The sequence below is a fragment of the Gossypium hirsutum genome, chromosome A06, assembly GCF_007990345.1.
Source record: "Gossypium hirsutum isolate 1008001.06 chromosome A06, Gossypium_hirsutum_v2.1, whole genome shotgun sequence".
Classification (NCBI taxonomy): Eukaryota; Viridiplantae; Streptophyta; class Magnoliopsida; order Malvales; family Malvaceae; genus Gossypium; species Gossypium hirsutum.
In genome coordinates, this window is record NC_053429.1 from 101,198,098 (window position 1) to 101,205,932 (window position 7,835).

Genomic DNA, 7,835 nt, shown 5'->3' on the forward strand with positions numbered 1-7,835 from the left:
TTAGTCAGGATTGTGCATGGCCCTTAAGCACGTCCGTGGTTTCACCTGTGTTCTATCCTGACTTCGTTTATTGTTTAGATTTTTAGGAAATCCTCACACGGCCTCACGCACGCCCGTGTATCAGTCGTGTGTCTCCCACGGTTGCCTTGCACGACCGTGGTATTTTATCATAGGCCGTGTCTCTGCTAAATTTTTGTAAATTAATGTGCAGTTTTACCACGGTTAGGGACACGCCCGTGTCTCGTAACCGTGTGTCTCACATGGCCGTGGCTATTTATCGCAGCCCGTGTTCTATCCTGTCTTAGGAAAAATATTTGTCCTATTTTAGCATGGCCATGGCCACGCCCATGTCTCTTGCCTGTGAGGGTCCCACGGCCTCAAGCACGACTGCGTGCAAGGCCGTGTATGCCAAGTATACTTGTAACTAGGTTGTAAAACAAAAAGAAAAAAACAAACTAAGTTATTTAGTGGGGTTAATGCTCGGGTTGCTTCCCGAGAAGCGTTTATTTAGAGTCTAAGCTCGACTCTAACTTGTGGGTATATTCAGGGAAGTTCGTGGAGCCGTAGCTCCTCTCTATTGTCTTTAAAATTCTCACCGTTATAAAGTTTGAGACAATGTCAATTTACCTTGAAAGTGCCTTGTGATGGGTGACTTAACTCTACTGTGCCATATGGAAAGATAGTTTGGACTATGAAAGGACCTAACCAACATGATTTAATCTTCCCAGGAAACAATTTGAGCCTCAAGTTATATAACAGGACAAGATCGCCAACTTCAAATTGCTTGCGTTGCCTTAAACGAGCATTGTGGTGGCGCTTCATTGCTTCCTTGTATAGGTGTGAGTTCTCATATACATTGGTTCGCCACTCATCTAACTCGTTCAACTGCATCAACCTGTTTTCACCTACAAGTTTGGGATCAAAGTTTAGAAATTTTATAGCCCAGAATGCCTTGTGTTCTAACTCAAACGGTAGATGACAACTTTTTCCATAAACAAGTCCGTAAGGGGATGTTCTTATGGGGGTTTTAAAAGCAGTTCTATAAGCCCATAAAGCATCATCTACTTTCATCGCCTAATCTGTCCTGTTTGATTCTACTATCTTTTCTAGATACGTTTAAGCTCTCGGTTTGCTACGTCGACTTGCCCACTAGTTTGAGGATGGTAAGGGGTAGCTATTCTGTGGTGAACTTAGTATTTCTTAAGGGTCTTATCAAATTGGGCATTACAAAAATGAGTACCCTGATCACTGATAATTGCTCTAGGTGTTCCAAATCAAGAGAAGAGTTTCTTAAGGAATCGTACTACCACTCGAGCATCATTAGTAGGTAAAGCTTGGGCTTCTACCCATTTGGACATATAATTGACGACTACTAAGATGCATTTATTCCCAAACGAACTAGGGAATGGACTTATAAAGTTGATACCCCAAACATCAAATATTTCACATGAAAGCATGTAGAGATATTACCTATTTGTTGGCATTTATCGCAAGTAGCAACATACCTATTGGCGTCTTTGAATAGTGTAGGCCAATAAAAACCTGATTCGAGTATTTTATTTGCAGTCTTATTTCCACTGTAATGTCCTCCAGTCGGTCCTGAGTGGCAATGCTCCAATATTTTAAATGCTTCTGACCTTGTAATGCATCTCCTAATGACTTGATCTGTACATATATGGAAAAGAAAAGGATCTTCTCAAAAGTAGTTTTTCACATCAGTAAAGAATCGCTTCTTTTGCAGATGTGTCAAACTTGAATTCTCAAGCTTGGAAAGATGATCAGCCCCGAGATTTTCAGCTCCTTTCTTATCCTGAATCTCCAAGTCAAATTCCTGCAGTAACAGCATCCATCGAATGAGTCGAGGTTTTGCATCAGTCTTAGTTAAAAGGTAGCGAAGAGCAGAATGGTCCACATAAACGAAAAATCTAGACAATATTAGATATAGCCTACATTTATCAAATGCAAAAACCACAGCTAGCAGCTCTTTCTTCATGATGGTGTAGTTTTCTTGTGCGGCTGTTAAAGTTTTGCTAGCATAATAGATAGGTTGAAAATGATTGTCTCTTCACTGTCCCAAAACTGCACCTACTGCAAAATCACTCGCATCGCACATTAGTTCGAAAGGTAAATTCCAATCAGGTGCAATTATAATTGGAGCATTAATCAGTTTATCCTTTAAAGTATTAAACGCTTCTAAACATTAATGATCGAAATTAAAGGGCACATCCTTTTCTAGTAATTTAGTCAACGGCTTAGCTATTTTAGAAAAGTCTCTAATAAATCTTCTATATGTCCTAAAAAGCTTCTAATAGCCTTAACCAAACTAGGGGGAGGTATTTTTTCAATGGTTTCAATTTTATATTTATCAACCTCAACCTCTTTACGAGAAATTTTATGTCCTAACACAATACCTTCTTGAACCATAAAGTGACATTTTTCCCAATTAAGTACAAGGTTCATTTCCTCACATCTTATTAGAACTCGTTCTAAATTTTTAAGGCAAAGATGGAAAGAGTTACCGAATACCGAGAAGTCATCCATAAATACCTCCATGATGTCTTCTACGAGTTCATCAAAAATGGCCATCATGCAGCGCTGAAAAGTAGCAAGAGCATTGCATAATCCAAAGGGCATTCTAAGATAAGCAAACGTACCGCATGGACATGTAAATGTCATCTTTTCTTGATCTTCAGGAGCTATTGGGATTTGAAAATAACCAGAGAGTCTGTCTAAAAAGCAGTAGTACATGTGCCCTGATAATCTTTCCAACATTTGGTCAATGAATGGCAGGGGGAAGTGATCTTTTCTTGTGGCATCACTCAACTTTCTATAGTCAATGCAAACCATCCAACCTGTGACTGTCCTTGTTGGGATTAATTCATTCTTCTCATTGGCTACAACAGTCATGCCTCCTTTCTTAGGAACAACCTGCACTGGATTTACCCAAGAACTGTTAGAAATAGGATAAATAATTCCAGCATCTAGGAGTTTAATTACCTTAGCTTTAACAACTTCTTTCATGTTGGGGTTCATTCGTCTTTGAGCTTGCACACATGGCTTATATTCATCTTCCATTAAAATTTTGTAGGTGCAAAAAGAAGGGCTGATCCGTTTAATGTCAGAAATTTTCCAAGCTATGGCCCTTTTATGCTCTCTCAATACTTGGAGTAATTCCTCTTTCTCCTTGGTTTGCAAGTTAGAAGCAATAATCACTGGTAATGTAGAATTATTTCCAAGGAATGTGTATTCCAAGTGATTTGGCAATTGTGTGGTTCTTCAATAGAGGGTTTTTGCTTAAGTTCATCGTTTACCTTAATACCCTCATATTCTACTTGTCTTGGGAAGGGTTCATTAGACTTCAGTTCAATTTTTATCTTCCCTATCTCAGGATCATCATCATCTACCTTCTCTCATTGGGCAAGACACAGTTCCGATGTGTCCTTATGTACGATCTCCTGAAAAGAATCTTGAATAGCATGATCCATAGAGTCAATAAAATAACATGAGTCATCCTGTTCCCTAGAAAATCTCATGGCATCATAAATTTTAAAAATAATCTCCTCGTCACCTAGTCTAAGCACAAGTTTGCCATCACCCACATCAATAATAGCCCTAGCAATGGCTAAAAATGGACGACCTAAGATTAAAGGCACTTCAACATCTTCATCCATGTCAAGCAAAACGAAATCAAAAGGGAATATAAATTTATCTACTTTTACAAGTACGTCTTCTATAATACCCCTAGGACATTTCACAGATCTGTCAGCTAGTTGAATGCTCATCCTAGTGGGTTTAGGTTCCCCAAGACCAAGTTGTTTAAACATTTTATATGGCATCAAATTAATGCTAGCGCCTAAATCAGCTAGTGCCTTCTCAACATTCAAACTACCAATTAAGTAGGGAATAGTAAAACTTCTTGGATCTTTCAGTTTGGTTGCCAGTTTATTTTGGAGTATGGCCGAGCACTCTTCGTTGAGTTCCACCGTAGATAAATCCTCAAACTTCCTTTTATTTGTTAGAAGCTCCTTTAAAAATTTTGCATATGTGGGCATCTATAAGATAGCTTCAATAAAAGGTAAATTAATATGTAATTGTTTAAAAATTTTGAGAAATTTACCGAATTGTGCATCCATGCGGTCTTTCTTCAACTTCGCTGGGTATGGGATTGGTGGTTTATATTCCCTCAACACCGGTTTTTCATTATTTTCGGGTTTTACTCCTCACCTTCTTTTCTATCAGCTTCTGTTTGCAGCTTCTTCTCAGATTCAGCTAACACCTTCCCATTCCTTAATGTAACTTCTTTGACATGTTCTTTTGGACTGGGTTCGATATTTCTAGGTAAGCTCCCTAGTAGTCTTTCTAAAATCATCTTAGCCAGCTGTCCAATTTGATTCTCGAGCCCTTGGATCGATGCTTGCTGATTTTTAAGTGCAGTTTTAGTGTTCTGAAAACGAGTTTCCGCTACTGAAATAAATTTTGTCATCATCTCCTCAAGGTTCGGCTTTTTCTCTTGCTGGTAAGGTTGTTGTTGGAATCCTAGAAGGGGTGGTGGTCTCTGATTCCCTTGGCCTCCCCATGAGAAATTTGGGTGGTTCCTCCAACCTGCATTGTAAGTATTACTATAAGGATTATTTTGAGGTTGAGGATTATTACCCATATAATTCATTTGTTCGTTCTCTATGTTGTGGCCATAAGGTGGGTACTCTAAATTGCTCGTTCCACCTCCACTTCCATTGCACTGCATTACTGGATGTACCTATGAAGAACCAAGTAAACCATCAATTTTTCTATTCAAAAGTTCTGCCTGATTAGAGAGCATAGTAACCGAATTGACGTTAAAAATGTCAGCCGCTTTCGTCAGCTTTGTCCTTATGACTTGCCACTGATAATTATTCAATGACATCTCTTCTATAAATTCATAGGCCTCTTTAGGTGTCTTATTATTAATAGTCCCACCAGAAACTGCGTCAATCATCTGTCTAGTCGAAGGATTCAGGCCATTGTGAAAAGTTTGAACCTATAGCCAAAGTGGTAACCCATGGTGAGGGCAGCTTCTCAATAGATCCTTGTACCTCTCCCATGCATCATAGAGTGTCTATAAATCCATCTGCACAAAAGAAGAAATATCATTCCTTAGTTTAGCTGTTTTAGCCGGTGAAAAATATTTAAGCAAAAATTTTCGGTCATTTGTTCCCAAGTGGTGATTGATCCTCATGGTAACGAGTTCAACCACTGTTTAGCCTTATTCCTCAATGAAAAAGGAAATAACCAAAGGCGAATGGCATCGCCAAAAACGCCATTGATCTTAAAGGTGTCGCAAAATTCTAGAAAGCTTGCTAAATGAGTGTTTGGATCCTCGTCCTACAAACCATCAAATCGAACAAACTGTTGTATCATTTGAATCGTGTTAGGTTTCAGTTCAAAATTATTTGCAGAAATAGCAGGTCTAACTATACTCGATTCAGCTCCTATTATACTAGGTTTAGCATAATCATACATAGTACGAGGAGCAGGATTCTGATTTACTGGGTCTGCAATAGCCACAAGAGGTAACTGATTATTATGATTATCAACCATCTCCTCGGTTGTAGGTTGAATATCATCCTCTTGCCATTCCTCTATGTATCATAGGCTTCACCTTATTTCTCTTTGATTTCTTCAAGCTGTGCTTTCAATCTCACTATCAAAAAGTAGGGTCCTGACGGGTTTCTTCTAGTCATAAACTATAAAAACCTACCAAAAGTAAATAAAAGAAAATTTAGTAATTTAAGCAAAAATTAAATTAAATTGCAATAAAAAGTAAAAAATGGCTAAAGTAATAAATATTAAGCGTTCCTAATATCTTAGTCCCCGGCAATGGCGCCAAAAACTTGATGGTCGTGAAACTAACTAATAATTCGACTTAAGGCAAGCGCACCTATCGAACAGTAGTATAGTTATGGTGAGACCGAAATATCGTATCCACGAGAACTAAAAGTACTAGTAGTTACTCTCTTTTTATTATTTAACCTAAGAATTTAAGGGTGCTTTTAAACTAAAACTATTTATTTAATTAACTAAGATCACGACAGAGGCGAAAGTTGGAAAATACTTTAGGAAAACCAATTGAGAAGATAATACCCAAGAAAGAATCCACCTAGACTTCACTTATTACCTTTGACTTAGATGATTTATTCACTTGACTTATTCTGTAGAGATCCCTAATTTATGTTAATATCTCTCTCAAGACTAGAACAACTGACTCTAGTTGATTAATTTAAATCTCTTTCTAATTAAAACCCCTATTGTCGTATTAACTCGATCTATGGATTCCCGTATTAGATTTGACTCTAATCTGGCAGATTTATGTCGTCCTATCTCTATGATTGCATTCAACTCCGCTTAATTATGAATGATCTACTCTTAAACAGGGATTGCTCCACTGAATAAGTACATCAAAAACCTGGATTAATATCCTGAAATATTAAAGCAAGAATTAAAACTCATAATTAAGAATAAGAACAAATATTTATCATATAAATCAAAGCATAATAAGATTCGTCATAGGGTTCATCTCCCTTAGGTATTTAGGGAGTTTAGATCATAATAATAATGGAAAACATCTCAAGGTTTAGAAAACAGCAAAACATAAAGAAACCCAAGAACTTCTAGGAAATTGGATGGAAATCTTCAGTCTTGATGTAGATCCTGGCTCCGAGGTGACTCCGATGGCTAGTCACGAGTATTTTCTGCCTCCAACTTTGTGTGTCCCTCTTATCCTCTTCTAGGGTCTTTATATAGACTTTTGAATGCCCAAATTAGCCCAAAATAAGCCTTTTCCGAGTAGAACTAGACTTGGGCTCAACAGTGACACGGCCGTGTGCCACGCCTGTGTGCAGATGCTTAGGCCGTGTGCAATTCTAACTTGGATTAATGTCGACACGACCATGATGCATGGGCATGTGGTCTACCCGTGTGCCACACACGGGTGTGTGGATTACCCGTGTGGAACTGCTTAGGCCGTGTGAAATATTGATGTAGGCCCAATTTGTCCGTTTTTAGCCTGTTTCTCGCTCTTTTTGTTATCCTAAGCTTGCCTGAGTATAACACATGAATTTAAAGTATTAGGAGAATCAAATTCAATAAAATCAAGGAAAAAATCATCCATAAATATGCCAAGCATGGGGTAAAAATATGTATATATTACGGTTTATCAAGAAGTTGACATATATATATGTTAAGCGTCTTCAAGTGAGTGGCATGTATAGAGACTTGGTTTTTATGATAGAGGTTGTTTTGAATAGCCAAATGTATTGGCTTGTAATTATTTATTGTATATAGCCATGAGAGGTGGCTTATAATGATTGTGTCTTGTAAGCCAAATTATCCATGTGATGTACTCATGCTTTGTGATGTGATTATGTTGGTCAGCTATGAATGGGTAATGTATGGCACATGTACATAATGAATGCTTTAGAACCATTCGGCATGGTCATGGCTATGGAATAAATGCGTAAATTGGCATTAAGTTGTTGATGATTGAACATGAACATTTGAGGAATAAGTAGAGATTAATTATTGGGTAATATGTTATGGTTGGTTGTTAAATACGTGCCTTAGTGAGGCATGCTAATTCATTAATTGATGCTATAACATGTGTCTTTAAAGTGGTTAAGCTTGTGAAAAATTAAGGCAACAAAAAGGCTTGGAAAATAGCCTCAGTATTGGCCACACGGGTTGAGATACGATCGTGTGTTTCAGCTGTGTGGGAGACACAGCCTGGGGACATGGTTATGTACCCAAGGCATGTGGAGTCTGTAGCATTTTCTAAGAATTTAATTCATCACAAGGCCTAG

The 7,835-nt window shown here is 38.0% G+C and overlaps 1 non-coding gene across 1 annotated transcript; it reads left to right on the forward strand.

The window, feature by feature from the left end:
* The first annotated feature begins 5,033 nt into the window (after positions 1-5,033).
* Positions 5,034-5,140, forward strand: LOC121231192 (small nucleolar RNA R71). The gene has a single exon (XR_005929259.1). It is a non-coding gene; the product is annotated as a small nucleolar RNA R71 (small nucleolar RNA).
* Positions 5,141-7,835: the final 2,695 nt, after the last annotated feature.